This window comes from Diadema antillarum, unplaced genomic scaffold, assembly GCF_040938485.1.
Source record: "Diadema antillarum isolate AM-2024a unplaced genomic scaffold, OU_Dant_1.0 seq00001825_RagTag, whole genome shotgun sequence".
Taxonomy (NCBI): domain Eukaryota; kingdom Metazoa; phylum Echinodermata; class Echinoidea; order Diadematoida; family Diadematidae; genus Diadema; species Diadema antillarum.
Window position 1 is genome coordinate 107,486 of NW_027272499.1, and position 19,511 is coordinate 126,996.

At 39.7% G+C, this 19,511-nt stretch overlaps 1 protein-coding gene across 1 annotated transcript in view; it reads left to right on the top strand.

Moving 5' to 3' along the window:
* LOC139712598 (uncharacterized) overlaps positions 1-19,511 on the top strand; it is a 100,820-nt gene that overhangs the window by 12,265 nt on the left and 69,044 nt on the right. The window lies entirely within an intron of this gene.

The following is a 19,511-nucleotide window of genomic DNA, read 5'->3' on the forward strand; positions in this document are numbered from 1 at the left end:
CCAAAGCCTTCCCACGTATACCATAATGTCGTAGCTTGTAAATCAAAATATCGTGGTCAATTGTGTCGAAGGCCTTCGAAAAATCAAGAAAAACTCCAATAGTGTGGGAGACATCATCTATAGCATGAGCAACTTTATGGATAAAAGTGAGTAAGGCATGGGTCGTACTGTGGTTTTTCCTAAAACCAAACTGGGAGTTACAGAAAACTTCACACTTTTCGAGAAATTTGTGTGTGCGCGTATATACCAACCTTTCAAGAAGTTTTGAAAATGAAGTTAACAAAGATATAGGGCGATAATTTGTCACAGATTCTTTTTGTCCTTTTTTAAAAATTGGTACTACTTTAGCTATTTTCATTTTTTGTGGAACTATGCCAGTAGATAACGATAGATTAAAAATGTGTGTTAATGGTATAACTATTTCATTAATGATGTTTTTAAGGAGAAAATTGGTGATTCCATCACATCCAGAGCTTTTCTTAGTGTTCAAGTTTTGCACGATATCTTTGATTTCTTCTTCAATGACAGGTTCAAAAAAAAGAGACTGCTGATTCTGGTCTTTTAGAAAGTAATAAAAATCAGTATTTGAATGCGGAATACTGCTGGCAAGATTAGGTCCTATGCTTACAAAGTATTCATTGAATACTTCTGCCACATCAGCTTCATCATATATATAGTATGTCCCAAAAAAAATTACAACGGGACCCCCGCTACTTCAATGCTACTTCAGGGTCTTGAAATATAATATCTTAGCTCTATTTTGCAGAAATCCCCATTCGATTTGGTTAAGCGGTCACAGAGAAATGGGGATTGTAGTAAAGCATGTCATGAGTCTGATTCTTCAAAGTTTAGCACTTCGATGACTTTGTGTGTGAACAATAGACAGAATTTGGACAAAAGATATTCCCGACATCCTCTACAAAATTCCTAACTTCTCTTTGACCAATGAAGCAAACCGAATGGGGTTTTCTGTAAGATGTGGGCAATGAGTTATAGTTTCACGCCCTGAATTTGTATTGAGATTGATGCAATATTTTTAAAGATATCATTGCGTAGGACCCCGTTGTATTTTTTTTTTTTGGGGGGGGGGGACATACGTGGTATATATTTATATATATCATATACATAAACGTGACACAACAATGTTCTAACCATAGGAATAGGTGGTAGACGTATAGATACAGTATTTAGGACATTAGGAGCAGGGTAGGTTAGATTCTTATCATGATTGTACCTTGAGTTACTCACAGCTTTATTACATCGTGTATGACATCTTGCCTTTAAAATCGTAATTTAAACGTCATTAAGAATTCTCTATATGACCAACAAATATGACGTCTTTTGGACGACTTCTAGACTTGGACTACACGTAAGAACGACGTCTATTTCACGTCAGCGCTGTCGTCAGAAAGACGTCGTAAACTGTCAACAAAAATACGCCATTTTGCTCAAATGGAAGACGTAAAAAAGACGTCATATTTAGACGTCAGAAAGACGTCTAATATGTTGTCTTAACGGCGTGAATAAACAAAGATAATAGACGCCATTTAAACGTGTTAGACTGACGTAAAAATGTATCTTTGCTCAAATGGAAGACGTCAAAAAGACGTCATATTTGTGACGTCTGTCTGAGTCTGACGTCTAGGTGGTCGTAAAAAGACGCCTTAATGACGTTTGGATCACTACTTGCAAGACAAAATATCACGTCAGAATAACGTTATAAACATGTCGTTTACACATAAGTTACACGTCATTAAGAATTCTATAAAATGACCACCAAATATGACTTCTTTTCGACTACTTCTACTTGAGCAAAAACACGACATATTTCACGTCAGTTTTAAACATCTATACGACGTCCATTTTGTTTATTTTCGTCAAAAAGACGATTTTTGAAATTTTTTTAGAAATTTACACGTCTTTATGGAGTCATTGCATGGGGACCAAGACGTCAGAAAAACGTCACAAATAAGACGTCTTTTAGGGGTCTTGCATATGAGCAGAAACACGATTTTTGTTTTTATGTCAGCTTATGAGACATCTAATTGGCTTCGATCTTCTGTGATTATTTATGCCAAAAAGACGGCTATAATGACGTCAAATTGACGTCATGCTGACATGTCTCTAGTATCAGGGAATACGTCGCTAGGATGACGTGATAAACACCTCAAAAAGCAACGTAAATTTCACATCATTTATTCGGTGTTAATATGACGTCATAAATATGTCCTAAATTGACGTAACTTTTACGTGTAGTAATAATGTTAATTACAATTACGTTGTAAATAAGTCAAAACTAAAGTAAAGCTTGTATTATCAATTAATTAATCTCATAAATACGTTGCAAAGCGACGTAGATGTTACGGCAAATATACGGCGTTTACGTGAAGAATACTTGCAAAACTGACCTAAATTCTACGTCTTCTGTACGTCGCTTATATCAAGTCACAAATACGTCTCAAAACTAACGTAGATTTCACGTTATCAATACGTCGCTCATTATAACGTCAGGGAATCGTCACAAAAAAGAGTAAATTTGACGTCATTAATACCTCCTTCATGTGACGTGATAAATAGTCGTAAAGCAACATAGATTGTACTTCATTCATACGTCGTTAATATGAAGTGTAATATACATTGCCAAATTGGGTTAAACTTTACGCCATTAATAACGTCACTAACATTACGTACACGATATGTCTTAAAACTGACGTAAACTTTACGTCATTAGAAGGTTCTTAACATGACGTGATAGCATGCGCGTAAATCCCGGGGGCGATGGGGGTGGGATATATCCCCCCCCCCCCCCTGAAATGGAGGAGGGGGGATGGCCTGTACAATCATCCCCCCTGAAATTTGAGAAAAAAATGGAGGAAGCAGAAATGTGATTGTGTCAATTTTGGCATACTGCATGACGTTCGTACGCCCGCCTTCAGACAGGTAACAGAGCTGAACAGTATTCTATCTTGTAGGATAATTCTCAAGCGCTCGCTCGCTTCGCTCGCTCGCGAAGAAAGTAATATCGACATAAGGTATGGTCCAGATGTTGACAACGTCAAATAGCATAGGCTTATACAGTGGCGGATCCAGAGGGGGGCGCAGCCGGCGCACGCCCCCCTTTATTTTTCGTAAAAAAACAAAAGAAATAAAAAGAAAAACAATGAAATGAAACCCGGAAGTGGCACCAGAAATATTAGTCACGCCCCCCCCCCCCTTTACAGAATTCCTGGATCCGCCCCTGCTTATATGTAAACATGCTATGAAGCGAGCAACTCGGGACCATCTGCAAATTATGCACGAAAACAAACATACAATAACAACAACTCTACCGCTATAATTCAACCACCCCCCCTCCAGTTCCTGAATCATTCGTGAAACGATGATGACTCTGATACATCTATGGGCATACCCAGGGATTATCAGGGGCGTCGAATCTATCGGGGGGGGGGGGGGGGGGGGGCAAAGGGGCATTTGCCCCGCCCCTACGGAAATGTTGGGGGCAGACAAATCATTTGTCCCCCAAGCAATTCCCGAGATGAGGACAAATCTCGAACTTTCTTGTTTGTTCACAAACGAACTCTTAGATTCCTTATCAACTGCAATATTCTTTCGAATTTTCAGTTTGGTTTCAGAAAACAGCATAGCACAACCCACGCTTTGTTAGCTTTCATTGATAAAGTAGCACATGCTTTAGACGACGCTTCCCATACTATAGGTGTTTTTCTCGACTTCTCGAAAGCGTTTGATACGATAGACCATGATATTTTGCTTTATAAGTTAAGCCATTACGGCATTCGTGGGACAGCTCAAGATTGGTTTAAAGACTACCTTACTAATAGAAAGCAATATGTTTATGTAAATGGATATGAGTCTCTTTTGAAAACAACTTCTTGTGGTGTCCCTCAGGGTTCCCTACTTGGCCCGTTATTATTTATCCTGTACATAAACGACCTCCAAAATTCGTCCCAGATTCTTTCTTTCATATGCTTCTCTGACGACACAAATTTATTTCTTTCACATCGTAACTCAAACACGCTTATACATCTTGTATGTTAAACAATGAACTGAAACTTGTTCAGTCCTGGATCCACGCAAATAAGTTGTCACTAAATATTGATAAGACGCACTATATGCTTTTCAGCAATTCTCTGAACTCTGTTTCTGATTATGTTAAGATCAATGGTATCAATTTAAACCAGGTAGATAGTATCAAGTTTCTGGGACTTTACATTGATAGTGATCTATCCTGGAAAATCCATATTAACTATTTAAGTAAAATTTTGTCCAGAAATATTGGAATTTTAATCAAGCTGAAATATAATTTCCCCATACATATATTACAAATTATATATTCAACAATGATTTCCCCTTTTACTATGCAATTCTAGCATGGGGTGATTCGTCCAAATTTTTGCTTGATTCGCTATTCCTTCTTCAAAAACGCGCCATCAGAATTATCAATACCGCCGGATATTTATCTCATACAAATGAATTTTTTCACAAGAATAAAATTCTGAAATTGATTGATTTGTTTGATTACAATCTAGGTATTTTCATGTATAAGTACTCAACGAATGATCTTCCTGATGTTTTTCTTCACATGTTCAAAAGAAACTACTCAGTTCACAATTATCCCACCCGCCAACGGGACGCTTACCACCTTCCACGTACTCGCACAATTTTCGCGATGAAAACAATTATGTATGCGGGACCGAAATACTGGAATGACCTCCCCCCTGAACTCAAAGGTTGTTTATCACTATCATCCTTCAAATGCAAATTAAGACAGTATCTATTGAATAATTACGCTACATCAGCTCATTGAAATTCTGTTTTGTGCTGTCCAGGACTATCCCGTTATACTGTACTCCAGGGTTGTTGTCATGTTAAACCAGACTTTAAGAGCCCAGCTGTTTGCGCCCTTAAATTCTATCACTGTGTTTATGTACATTTTTCCTTCTTTAAAGATAGCTGGGACGAGGAAACAGTTGGTATTTCACATTCTCACTGCACTGCAACTGGTTGTTCGATGTCTTTTTTAATGGATTTGCAGGTGCATGTGTTCCCTTCTTAATACACGCAATGTACACATTTCTAATACTGTCTGAACGGTATCATTGTTATTATAACTATATTAAGTCATATTGTATTGCCAGAACGACGATGGTTCATCCGCCTATATACAGCATGTGGCTTGTCCGATCCCTAACCTGCACTAGAGAAGAATTTGCTATATAACTGTATATTTGTACTTTTTTATTTTGTTTTTCTCTTATGTTCCGGTCATTGTTGTACCCGTGCTCCCCTTCTCAATCTTAAACTCGTTTTTAACCGGGACCTACGCTCAACAAGCTCGCTTTTTAAGTAGGTTCCTTCATATTTCTTTAGCATTTATTCACAGATTCCAAACTGAACAGATCGACCACTATTATGTTTTACATATTTGCAATATTCTATGTATGTCATGTATTTCATTTAATTTTGTTATATTTGACGTAATTTTTCATCGAGAAATATGAAAATAAATTGAAATTGAATTGAAATTGAAATTTATGGAAAATATATTGTACAACTACCGCCAGAATTATGCTCCGGATCGCTGAATAACAATCATAAATATGCAAAAGCTCCGCTACTGGGTCCCTTTCGATAGACTTTGTACACTTTTGAGATTGACGTTTTATTTCCTTATATTCATCAAAGAGTGTGCAGCAGATCTTTCACTTACAAAAGCTCCCTCATATGCAATGGCGTCGATGGAGGGGGAGGGGGATGGTTCCCACATAAAAGTATTGGGGACAAACAGATCATTTTGCTCCTCCTCGTAACTCCCGAGATGTGGAAATGTTCTTACTTTTTTGATAGACATGATAGAAAACTGTCTAAGCATTTCACCCAAAGATGGCTGAATTTCAATTCTGAAAATACAAAATCTCCCTCGCGTAAGAGGGGGATAGGCCTACCCTCTCCCATACCCTCCCCGTTAAGTCATTTCTACTTTATACACTTTAGATTGACAGATTTCAAAATGTTTCATCTAAAGTGTGCACCAGGTCTGTTACTTCAGTTTAAAGAAATGCAAATGTTCCTTGAGTGGGAGAAGATATCTAGATACTTTCAATTAACGGAGGGTCCCCCCCCCCCCCCAAAAAAAAAAATAGTATACACTTCTGGAATTGAAATTTCCCCAGATTACATCATAAATGTGTTTACGAGATATTTTCATCTGAATTCTAAAAATGCAAAAGCACCCTCGTATGCAGGGGCATGCAGTGGCGTAATTACGGGGGTGGGGGGGGGGGGGCATGTACCCCCCCCCCCCCATCCGCTGGTAAAAAAAAAGACTTACCAAAATGGTAATTCAAGGGTTTAGTAAACTGCTTTTCAAATCGACATGAAAGGGTGATCAAGATATAAGATATTTTCTGAGATTTCTTTTAACCATAATTAAAGAGGTATATACTGTGAAACATTGTTCAAAAAGCCCGGAGCCGACAAAAGATTGTGATTCAGCGTGATTCCTGGTTGGCATTCGGAATATAAGCAGGATGTGCGCACTGTACTCAGAACATCCGAACGGCAAAAAAGAGTCGCTGCAATGTTGTGCAATGTGATGTAGAATGTAAACCTTTGTACCTTTCGCTTCGTTATATCAAAGCTATCGATCATTGATTTTGCAGTGTTGCTTTTACATACTTGTCTATATTAAAATGCCTTGCATTGTCAATAATAAGACTTGACCTGGGCTATTTCCTAACTTTTTCATGCATATAAGATTTCATGCTATAAAATTTTCAAGCTAGCTCGCTCTCCTGATGTTGCTGCCAGTAATTGCCAGCAATTGCTCCCGGTGCGCCCCCATCCCTGAAAAAAATATAGCTACAAACGGCCGTTTTGGGACTGTACAATGTCCAAATTTTCAAGCTCGCTCGCTTCACTCGCTCGCATTTAATCGTCATGCCATTTTCCTGATGTTGCTGCCGGGTAATTGCCAGCAGTTGCGCCCGGTGCGCCTTCCCCTCCCCCTTAATTTTCAAAGTGAAAAAAATATAGCTACAAACGGCAGTTTTGGGACTGTAAAATGTCAAAATTTTCAAGCTCGCTCGATTCGCTCGCTCGCATTTAATCGTCATGCCATTCTCCTGATGTTGCTGCCAGTAATTGCCAGCAGTTGCGCCCGGTGCGCCCCACCCCCCTTAATTTCCTAAGCGAAAAAATATAGCTACAAACGGCCGTTTTTGGACTGTACAGTCAAAATTTTCAAGCTCGCTTGCTTCGCTCGCTCGCATTTAATCGCTATGTCATTCTCCCGATGTTGCTGCCAGTAATTGCCAGCAGTTGCGCCCGGTGTGCCCCACCCCTCTTAAGTTCCTAAGCGAAAAATAGCTACAAACGGCCTTTTTTGGACTGTACAATGTCAAAATTCATGATCGCGTTCATGATTTTCAGTGTAAGAATTAATACAAGAAGTTCATCTGAATGATACCATTTTATAGGCAAACTTGTTCAATAATAATCTACATGAAATGTACTGCTACCTTAAACATGTTGGACTGTTTCAAGTCGATAAAACACGCAAAAAAATGCATCAAATTGCACCATCTACAACATCAATATGCAAAAAGTTCTCCCTGTGGAGGGGAAACCACCCTCCCCCCTCGCTCGCTCGCTCTCCCCCGCATCTAACCGCTCCCCCTAAGATCAAATCCTGGTTACGCCGGTGATAGGCCCCACTATTTTGTAGGCCTTCACAGTGATGTCGCACAGGCGGCGCAAGAGCTGAAATACCACGATGTAGTCATTCAATTATCTATGAATATGTCTTTTTCTTACTTGTTTTTTGATAGAAAAAAAAATCCCAAATTTCACCAAAAGTGTTGCACCAGATCGCTGAATTTCAGGTCTGAAAATGCCAAATTTTCCTCGTGTGGGAGGGGGATCCCCCCCTCCCACACCCCTCCCCCCGCTAGGCCGCTCCGTTCCCTCGCACAATATTCAAACTCCAAGTCCCTCCCCCACCCCCACCCCCATCATTAAAAACGGAACAATGCCCCTGGGATGATTGCTTTATTGACTTGAAAACAAGAGAATTGAACAATACAATTAATAGCTACAGGAAAATATCTACCTACGTTATTACATACAAAGAAATAGATATCCATATTAGCATTTTATTGCATTTATTTGGTCATTATTCAGGACTGCGCTACGTTTTTTGAAAAGGGGGGGGGGTGTCAAAATCGCCTGTCAGTCAAGAAGAAAGAACATCAAAAGGACAAGAGAAATAACAACAAAAAAGTCTTCATACTTTTAAAGTTTGATTTTCCGCCGAAAGTCAGCTGACAACCCAAAAAACAAACAAACAAACAAAAACAAGAACAAAAAGTCTTCCTATTTTTGCTGCCACTTCCTCCCCACTTTGCATGGAAAAGAGTGGGACATTTGATCCCTGTAAAGTGTGTGTGTGTGTGTGGGGGGGGGGGGGGGGCAAGCTTCTCCCCCCCCCCCCCCCCCCCACCGGGCTGCGCCGGTCCGGTTATGGTCTTGTAATCGTGGTGATGATGACTATCGCCGATCATCCCCCCCCCCCCCCCCCCACTCCTCAGTACGGATTTACGCCGTTGCGTGATAGATACGTTTCAAAAAGACGTAAACACCTAAAAATCACATCATTTTCTGGTCGTTATATGACGTGCGATCAGTTTGACCAGTTGCGACCAAATCAAGACGTCTTTTCGACGTCTGTCTGCTATGTGGGGAATTGTAAATAACATTTCAAGAATCAATATTACGAAGAAAACTCGATGACGTCATCATGTCTGAAATGAATAAAGTTTAATCAATTTCTTTTTGGTGCTGTTTCTGACATTCTTGCTGGTATCTCTGTTGTTTTAGCTCAATATTATCCAAAATTCGGATATGATGTACTTTGAACACTTTCCTTTCAAGTCCGTGTCATTGTTTTGCAATTTGATGGCGTCATCGTACTGGAAATTGCGATGAAAGACAAAGACTCAAAATCAGCTAAATTTAAGTGTTATGTCTATGGGAGGTGACTTTTTCCACAACCATGCATTGACTTGACAACGTTCTAGCACCTGTATCTCAGTTGATTTTGCTCTATGTCTTCTAAAACCTAAGTATAATGATTGTGGCTCACACGATAAGCTGTAGTAATGATGCATTTTTTTTTTCAAATATCCATATCATGTTGACAATTTTGTAGTTTAAAACTGAAAATGAGAATGGAATCTTAACGAAACGATTCCGATTTATCTTTGCAACTGTATATTGATCGAATCCACACGGCCAGTTGTGTAAAGTTGAATAGCGCCATCACAGTCAATCACAGTCACTCGTAACGTATTCCCGGCTGGAAGTGCATGTTCGCGTACGTCGGCACGTTTGATTTTTGCTCTATTTCATTTCAAAGTCAAATATGTTTTACCTGAGACGACAAATTTTCTGAATTTTGCACAGAAATATCGATCAGACACCCTAATCAGGGCAAAAAGTTCAATGCCAAAGAAATTTGTGTTATGAGTTTTGCACACGATCTTCAGGAGAGCCGTGTGGCGTAATCGCTTAGCACGCTGAGCACGCTGCATGTTCATAACGCCATATCGGAGAAGTTCGAGTTCCGCAGGACTTTTTCTCTTTTTCTTTCTTTTTCTTTTTTTTTTCCGGCAGTTCAGCTTCACTCCGATGTAATTTATTGTATTATTTCATCAAGTATACGCAATCCCCTGAACACAGCTACTCTATAATTATTTCCCTTGTTTTGCATCGGAGTTTGGAGGTTAGGTTTGCTTCATTAACTTTGTCACACGCAATGCTGTAAATTGCCCTTGAAACAGTGCCCCGCTTGCCACCTTTCGTTTTCTCTTTCGTTTTCTCTCCTTTTGTTCTTGTTATACTGTATCAAGATAGGTAGGAATGTGTACCTTTGCATAACTAGCAGGAATGGGCACTGAATTAATTAACTCTAGTCCAGGTGTATCCGGGTGTATGGCGTGATTGGCTAAACACAGTCACGTGATGGAGGCACATTCGATAGGCTGCGTTCACATAGAAGTATTCCGTATTCGGTATTCGGTATTTGGTATTCGGTATTCGATATTCGGTATTCGCTATTCGGGCACCGAGTACAACGTCACCCGCACCGTCAAATCACCATCCCATGCAGTGAGGATTTCTTCCTCCTACATCCTAGCAAATCTTATTAACAATTTCTAAACTGCATCAGAATGTCAGTCTACATCCTTATTTTTGCTAAAGGGGAAATCCAGACCAAAAGTGTCATTATTTCATAAACGAGAGACGGTATACGCTGCAAGAAAATCGAACAGGCTCGATTCCCACTTTGCTATACTTTTCGCAGCTATTCGGTACTTTCGAATAGTGCCCTCCTATGTGAACTGGTGTGAGGAAATCCTATCGTTCGATTCAAGCTATTCGCGTGCCCTCGAAAAACGAGCCCGAATATCCGAATAGTATACTTCTATGTGAACGCAGCCTTATGTTCGCCCATGGGCGAACATTCTAATGTTCTCCTATGGGAAAACAGTTTCACGTAACAAGTGGCAGAAGGCCCATAGGAATGCGCTCGCACAGTGAATTTGGCTCTGCGCGATACGCGAGCGAGCGATCGAGTGCGTTGTGCTGGTGGTTGACGTTGGTGTATTTGACGTGTATTTGACTAACCCATATCATGTAACAGATGATGACTTTTGTTGTCGAGAACATGTACCAAACGTTCCACCTTCAGAGTTTGAAATGCTATTTGGGGAGGCCATAAGTCCCTCATTAGCATTTCAAATCCTTCGGGTGGAACATTCGGTATGTTCCCTCCCCCGCCAGTCATCATCTATGTAATATCATAATGAGGTATTTCTTGCCACAATGTGCCAAGTGTAGTGCGTATGACGGGGTTCTGTGTCTTTTATTTTCATCATGGCTGTTTCATTAGTAGCCGTAGCTGATATGTATTTTTGGCATCTGGGGCAGTAGAACAGATCAGTATCAAACTGGAATCACCCTGAGTCATGTGGTAAGCATTCAATTTCATACATTATATTTCTTCTTTAAAGTCAATCACTACTGATCGAATTACACAACATTATAATATGGCACGTTCCACTGGTAGTTTAGGGAAAGGGAAGTTAATGCACGATGAGATCACATGTGCATGAGTGTTACAATTGATTTCAGAGACTTCATTGTTGTGTGGTAATGGTGGTGGTGGTGGTAAAGGAATCAATGCTTTTGAATCAATGGGACAATCATTTGCATCAAGACCGTATTCCCGTATAGCAATACAGTGCATATTCAAGCGGACACGTTTGTTATCCGTGGACATTTTTCTTTTTCTTTTCCTTTTATTCAAGAATGGTTATGTTTAAAGTTTTTTTTTCTTTTGTATGTGTGTGTGTGTGTGTGTGTGTGTGTGGATGTTCCTAGGTCGAGTGGTAGAGCAGCGATTAACATTACGGTTTACGGCATTTTGTAAGTTAGTTTCTTCTCTGACATTAAGTTAATGGTTTTTAAATTCGACATTTTCTGTCTATTTGTCAGTTTATGCTAAACCACTTCTATATTACATTTAATACATTTGCTTCATTTGTCACACGCAAGGTTATAAATTGCAGTTGTGCAGTTTTCCCTTTGCCACCTTTCGTTTTCTCTTCCCTTTTCGATACGTTTGTTTTTGTTATACTGCAGATGTGAATGTTTACATTATTAAACATAACCATAACCCAACTCGACTGGGAATGCTAACTGAATTAATTAACTGTAGGCCAGGTGTATAGCGTCTCCCTCATATCTTTGAAATTTCGGGTTTTTATTAGTTCAACCAACGAAGTTGTAGACAGGCTTTATGTTGCTGTAGAGGTATCTCGTGCCACATGAGTGGAAGGTATACATTATTTAGCATTAGTAAAGAACTCTTTCAAGGGAAGGGATTCTGTGTCGTTCTGCCTATGAAAAGGCAAAACACTATTTTTGTCACCATGGCTCCTGTTCCTCTATGATGGGTGAAGGGTGTTGTTGGCATTTAGGCAGTAAAGAACCGAGTATCATGTTATAATCCTCCTGAGTTAGGTGCTAAGCGTTCAATCTGATATATCTTTATTCTTTATCAAGTCAATCACTGCTGATGTATTACAGTATTATGTTATGGCACATTTCAAAGCTCAAAGCTTATAAAGCAGAGTTTATGCACTATACAAGTGATGGTGCATGAGTCCTACCATTGATTTTAGATGCGAAATTATGGTATGCCTATATGCAAGGGCGTCGTTGATTTGGAATTAGTGAGACAATATGCTTTGCACTCCTTCCATTTCTAACTGTCCCCTTTGAATATGTGTCGATCACGGTAGATTGTCATTAATCATCATTCACGTATAAGCTTACGTTCAATACTCTTGGTTAGAGGATAGCTGTAGTTACATGGTTACTGTCTCTTTGGCCGGAGCCGTATGTTTGGGCCCGTGAAGTTTCGAATAATGAGCCTCATAGGATGCACAGCAAGAATGGTTTTTCTTTTGTCTTTTTTTTTTCTTCAATTGAGGTAATGCCACTTTCTTCCAGGTATAAATAACATTGTCATGTAAACCCACACACTCGCTCTATATCCCTTTGTTTTGTATAGGAGGCTTCATTGCTTTTACTGCTGGTAAATCTCACAGGCTTAATAGCTGTAAGAGCTCTCTCAATTGATCATAACAACATTAGAGGTAGTCATATTGGTTGTGTAAATAAAGGTCAAAGGACATATTCTAAAAGGCTGATGTTAAAGTCAAGATGGTTATTAAAACACTTAATTGTCAGGGGCGTCACCAGCTTTTTTTCAAGGGGGGTGCGTTTTGACACTAAAATGTAACGAGATTTTTTGGACAGACATTTGGAATATGATAGGAAGCTCTCAATCCCTAGACTTTTACTGTTTTTTTGAGGGAAACCAAGCGGGGAAAATCCTAGCTACGCCGGGCCGGCGTAGCTAGGATTTTATCTTTGGGGGGGGGGGGGGGGAGAGAGGAGGATGTAGAAGTACCTGTTGTCCCCCCCCCCCTCCTCCCACTCTTAGAACTGAAATTGCATTTTGGTGTTGTAAATGGTGCAATTTGATGCATGTTTTGCTTGTTTTATCGACTTGAAACAGTCCCACTTGTTTAAGGTAGCAGTAAATTTTGATGTAGATTATTAATGAACAATTTGCCCGCAAAATAGTATCATCCAAATAAACTTCCTGTTTTAATATTTACACTGAATATCATGAACGCGGCCAAGCAAGAGCGATAAGAGTGAGCGAGTGGGAGGATGTGGGTGTCCCCCTCCCACGGTGAGCACTTTTTGCATTTTGATGTTCTAAATAGTAAATAATTTGATGCAAGTTTTTTGCATGTTTTATCGGCTTGAAACAGTCATTTTTTTATTTTTTTATTTTTGCTTTGGAAATTAAGGGGGGCGCACCGGGTGCAACTGCTGGTAATTACTGGCAGCAACATCGGGTGAATGGCATAACAATTAAATGCGAGCGAGCGAAGAAAGCGAGCTTGAAAAGTTTGACATTTAGTCCCAAAACTGCCATTTGGAGACATATTTTTTCGCTTTGGAAATAAAGGGGGTTAGAGTAACTGCCGGCAATAACTGGCAGCAACATCAGGAGAATGGCATAACAATTAAATGCGAGCGAGCGTAGCGAGCGAGCTGGAAAATTTTGACACATCACAGTAAAAAAAAAAAAAACTGCCGTTTTTAGCTATATATTTTCGCTTTGGAATTTAAGGGGGGGGGGGCGCATCGACCGCAACTGCTGGCAATTACTGGCAGCAATATCAGGAGAGCATAACGATTATTATTAATGCGAGCGAGCGAGCTTGAAAATCTTACATTTCACAGTCCAAAAACTGCCGTTCTTAGCCATATCTTTTCGCTTTGGAAATTAAGGGGGGGGGGCGCACCGGGCGGAACTGCTGGCAATTACTGGCAGCAACATCAGGTGAATTGCATAACGATTAAATGCGAGCGAGCGAAGAGAGCGAGCTTGAAATTTTTGACATTTTACAGTAAAAAAAAATGCCGTTTGTAGCTATATTTTTTCGCTTTGGAAATTAAGGGGGGGGGGCGCACCGGGCGCAACTGCTGACATTTACTGCCAGTAACATCAGAAGAATTGCATAAAGATTTTAGATGCGAGCGAGCTCGAAAATTTTGACATTTTACAGTCCAAAAACTGCCGTTTTTAGCTATATATTTTCGCTTTGGAATTTAAGGGGGGGGGGGCGCATCGACCGCAACTGCTGGCAATTACTGGCAGCAATATCAGGAGAGCATAACGATTATTATTAATGCGAGCGAGCGAGCTTGAAAATCTTACATTTCACAGTCCAAAAACTGCCGTTCTTAGCCATATCTTTTCGCTTTGGAAATTAAGGGGGGGCGCACCGGGCGCAACTGCTGGCAATTACTGGCAGCAATATCAGGAGAATTTAAATGCGAGAACGGTAGCGAGCGAGCTTGAAAATTGTGTTATTTTACAGTCCCCAAACTGCCGTTTGTAGTTATATTTTTTTGCTTTGGAAATTGAGGGGGGGGGGCGCACCGGGTGCAACTGCCGACAATTACTGGCAGCAACTTCAATGGCATTATACGACTAAATGCGAGCGAGCGGACAAAAACTGCCATTTGAAGCTATTATTTTTTCGCTTTGGAAATTGTGAGGGGGGGGGGACGCCCGGTGCACCCCCCCCCCCCCCCCCCCCTGGATCCGCCACTGGTAGTCAAGGGTGTCGGTTTATGTTCATGACTGGGGGAGGTATAACCAGCGAGGTGGCGTCGAAGTGACCAAGCGGGGGAAGGATGTCCAAAATCTGCACTTTAGAGCATCCCCTAATTGTGAGTGTTTGTTTGTGTGTGTGTATTATATACATGGAAAAGTTAGGAATTAGCCCATAAAGGTCAAGTCTTTTTATTGGCAATGCAAGACATTTTTATATAGACTATAAATATGTAAAGCAACACTGCAAAATCAATGATCTAGCTTTGATATAACGAAGCGTAAGGTACAAAGGTGTAAATTCTACATCACATTGTGCAACATTGTAGCGACTCTTTTTGCCGTTCGGATATTCTGAGTACACACTGCGCACATACTGCTTTTATGCAGGATGCCAACCAGGGTCCCATTGCATAAAACTTTTTTAGCAACCTTAGAAAATTCAGGTTGGGATTTGCCCAACCTGAATTTTTTAAGGTTGCTAACCTAAGAATGTAAAATCCGTTGCATAAAAACTCTGGTTGGGAGCTTCCAACCGGAATTTTGTGATTTCAACCGGAAAAAAAATCTGGTTGGAGTTTTATGCAACGGGCCCCAGGAATCACGCTGAATCACAATCTTTTGTCGGCTCCGGGCTTTTTGAACAATGTTTCACACTATACACCTATTTCATGGTTAAAAGAAATCATAGAAGATTTTCTTACCTTAGATGATTTTCTTACCCCCCCCCCTCCCCCCTCCCCCCCCCCCCCCCGTAGTTACGCCACTGCATTTGGGTGAAATAATTGGACAGATTTCTAACAAAAAAGCAAGAAAATCTTTTCATCGCGGGAATTATGAGCATGTGGGGTGGGGCAAATGGTGCAATTGCCTTCCAATATTTCTTATGGGGGCAACATTTTTTTTTTCTTTCAAAAGCAAGAAAATCTTCTCATTTCGGGAATTATTAATTATGGGGGGGGGGCGAAATTATAATACTTATGCTTGCCCCTCCAATATTTTTATGGGGGCAACTTTTTTTTCTGTCAAATAAAAGGTAAGAAAATCTTCTCGTCTCTGGAATTATGGAGGGGGGGGCAAAATGATATGCTTGCCCCTCCATTCTTTTTTTTTTTATGAGGCTAATTTAGGGCTCGCTCTTGGGCTGGCAATATGGATTGGTCAGAAGTAACCTACATAGACCCTACATACTTGTAAGTAGCACACGTACATGCAAACGTGTACGTGTTCCGTACCATACGGATGTACAGTACGGTCGATACATAGTAAACACTGTATAGAATACTAGTAGATATGTATGAAATCAGTGCTGCCAGAACTAGGGGTGCGAATTGTTTTTGCCCACGATTTTTTTTTTAATGTCCCTGGTGCAAAATTAAAAACAAAATAGAAAAGAATAATCATTTAGCGTCCGGCGTTGAGGTCGCTTGCAGACTGAAGCTTTTTTTTTTTTTTTTTTTTTTTTTTTTTTTTTTTTAAGGATCTGAAGGGGGGTGCGTTCGCACCCAACGCACCCCCCCTGGTGACGCCCATGATTGTCATGTCTAATTAGCTCGTGTCGAGGATCACTTGGTAAATGCACTTTACGTACTCAAAAAATCTTTAAATTAACTTAGTCGCACACGCAAGGAATTTTAAATAGGTTTGTTTGACAGAAAAAAAAGGGGATCTGAATAATGTAAGCCCCCGAAAATGTAACAACATATATAAATAGTACTTCACTGCGCTATATCACATTCTTTTCTTTGTCGATCACGGATGGCCGACATCTGATGACCCCATCACCGTATCACCTAACTCGTTTTCAGTGTGACAAGTTTCATATCTCGTTTTTTATTACCTTCACTTTTTTAAACCCTTATATTTTTGCTTTTTTGTGTAGTAACGTCTTATTCTCCCTTCCGAATTTATCTTCTACTTTCTGTGCAATAGCTCAGGAACAGCAGGCCCTTTCACCTGACCACCCCCATATTTCTTATATGTTTACAACTAAAACAACTACTTCATCAGACACCATCTTGGGTAGGAAAATTAGGGTCAAGTTTCATCATGTATCTTGATAATATAATCATGTCCTATCTTTCCCATAGATTGCAGCCATCTAGACCATGTTGCAAGAATGATTTTACAAGACAAAAACTTTTTGCTCAGATGCCATCTTGGCTGTGGAAGGTGGGGTCAAAGGTCAAATAAACTTAATTCTGGGGCTTCGTCAGTGTAAGCGGTATCACGTCCATATTTTGCACACATGTGGACCTCGATACCTCATGGGTCATTTTGTAAAATAACGACTTTTTGGTCAGACGCCATTTTGGCTGTACAAGGTAAGGTCAAAGATAAAAAAGAAGAAATATCTCGTTCTTGTATCTTTGTGAATATTTGGCGTATTGCCCCCATGTTTTGCTAACATATAAATCACGTCAAGAAAATCATTTCATAAGATAAGGGCTCTTTCTTCAGACGCCATTTTGGATGTGCAAATGCTGTTAAAACAAATATCTGGCGTCTTTTTTAGTGTATGCTCTATCAAATTCTAAATTCGGTACCCAAGATGACAGGTTTGATTCTCTTTTCTGGATGAGAATCTCAACATCACATGCCCATCCGCTCCCAATATCACAGATGAAACCGATCGGGACATGTGTGGTGAGATTAGGACTTAAATCATTTTCAAAATATATCGGATCACCTAATTTGTCAGTCTTGACAAGATTGGAATCTTTTCTTTTTCCTTTTCTTATTCAATTGAAGTTATTCCGCTTTTGTCCATAAAGGAAGTCACATTGTAATGTAACAGCACCCAAACGCACTCACACGCAATTTATTCATGTATTTTTATTTTTTATTTTTGTACTGGAGGCTGCATTGCTTCCACTGCTGCAAAATTTTTCCAGGCTTGTACAGGTGGAGCTGTGCCAACTGATCAAATTATATAATGACTTCAAGACATGACATGACCATCTCGGTTATGCAAATAAGGGTCAGCATTCATATTTGAAAAGGCTAATGTTAAAGTCAAGATGACCCCTAAAACATTTTATTGTCATGTTTCAATTTCTTCATGTCGAAGACCTCTTGGTAAATACACAGTTTGATACTTTGTGAAATCGATTTTACTCGCACACACTCACACGCAAGAAATTTCCCTTTGGCTTGTATTACAGGAACAATTTGATCACAATTATGTATAGGTACATGTACATAGAACTCGTCTTCACGAACGTATCTCAGTTCACTCTCAGGTCGCTGTAGCACATCCTTTTCGTTGTTAATTACGGGTGACCGATATCTGATGACCCCAAAGCGTATCACCTTACTCATCTTCAAGTGACACGTTTCATGATTCGTTTACTGAAGATATTTTGATTATTATGCTCTCATATACGTCTTTGTTGATGACCATGAATAAACGTCATGTATTATTATCACGGTGATGATTAAAGGGATGGTATGATAGTGTTAGTGGAGATAAGGATAGGGCTTTTAACTGTTTATGCGAAGTACCAAGATACCATTTATAAGCATACTATTTTAAGTGGAATATAAAGTTTATTGATGAATATCGGTAATGGAATGGCTGAGAAATCCAAAATCACACACACACACTCACTCACACTAAGTAAAACAGAGCGATCATAATAAAAGGTGGGTCCCACCTCTTTAGTAGGTTCGCTTTCTTTTTTAAATCTTGGCCATTTCAAAACCAGTATTCATCAAAGAAATGTTGAATTTCTCTTGAAATTACATGCTCTTTCACATTTCATGAGATGTTTGTCATTATCTCAACCCTGCCCCCCCCCCAAAAAAAAAAAAAAAAAATAAGGTCTCAACCAAGACTATACGATCCCTTTAACATCATAATCAGAACGATGAATCCTTGCATACTTTCTGCTGCGGCACAGTGAATAAGACAACGGAATGTCAATCCGAGATCCGTAGTTCGAGTCCCCGGCTTTAGCGGTTGTGCCCCGTAGCAAGGGATGTTATCCTTATAGCCTAGTTTTTCGGATTGAACTTAACAAAGTACTCATTGCTTCCTTAGCAGCCACTATTAACAAATCATAATACCAAAAAAGAAAGAAGATTAAGTTTTGCAAATCACAATGTGTCGTCCCTTTTGGAAATTTACTGAGGTAATGAAGTCATCATTTTCAAATTCCCCTTTTTGATTGTGGAGAAAGAAACTTCTACCCGTAAAGTCTTAAAGTGGCATTTGTCAGTTTATTATCTCATAACAAACATTTGATACAGAAAATAGGCCTACATATCTTACGGTACTTTTAAATTTCCTATCGAAAAACAAATTTAGTTAAAATCTTTGAGACAGTTCGGGAATATAATTATGTTAGGCCACTACATCGTCACCTCATATGATTTGCATATGTACTGTAATAGTAATTACTACAGCAACTGTTTGTAAAAAACACGTGATGGTGTCGCCTGTATTATCAGTACGAGTTGTAAAAACTGTGTATCTCCATTAAATTTCGATCGTTCTGTACGTTTTATTCGTCACCATATGTTGTCAATGCCAATCATTGCAATTTGATTGCGATATGAAAGACAGTGCTGCATTTTTGAAATCTCTCCCAATTCAAACCAGTGTTGTTGTGTTTTTTTTTTATTTGCATATATTGCATGCTTACCGTATTGACGATAAGTGGTTACGTATAAAACACGCGAAAACGCAGTCAGAAACGAACGCACGCATACCACAAATATACTTCCG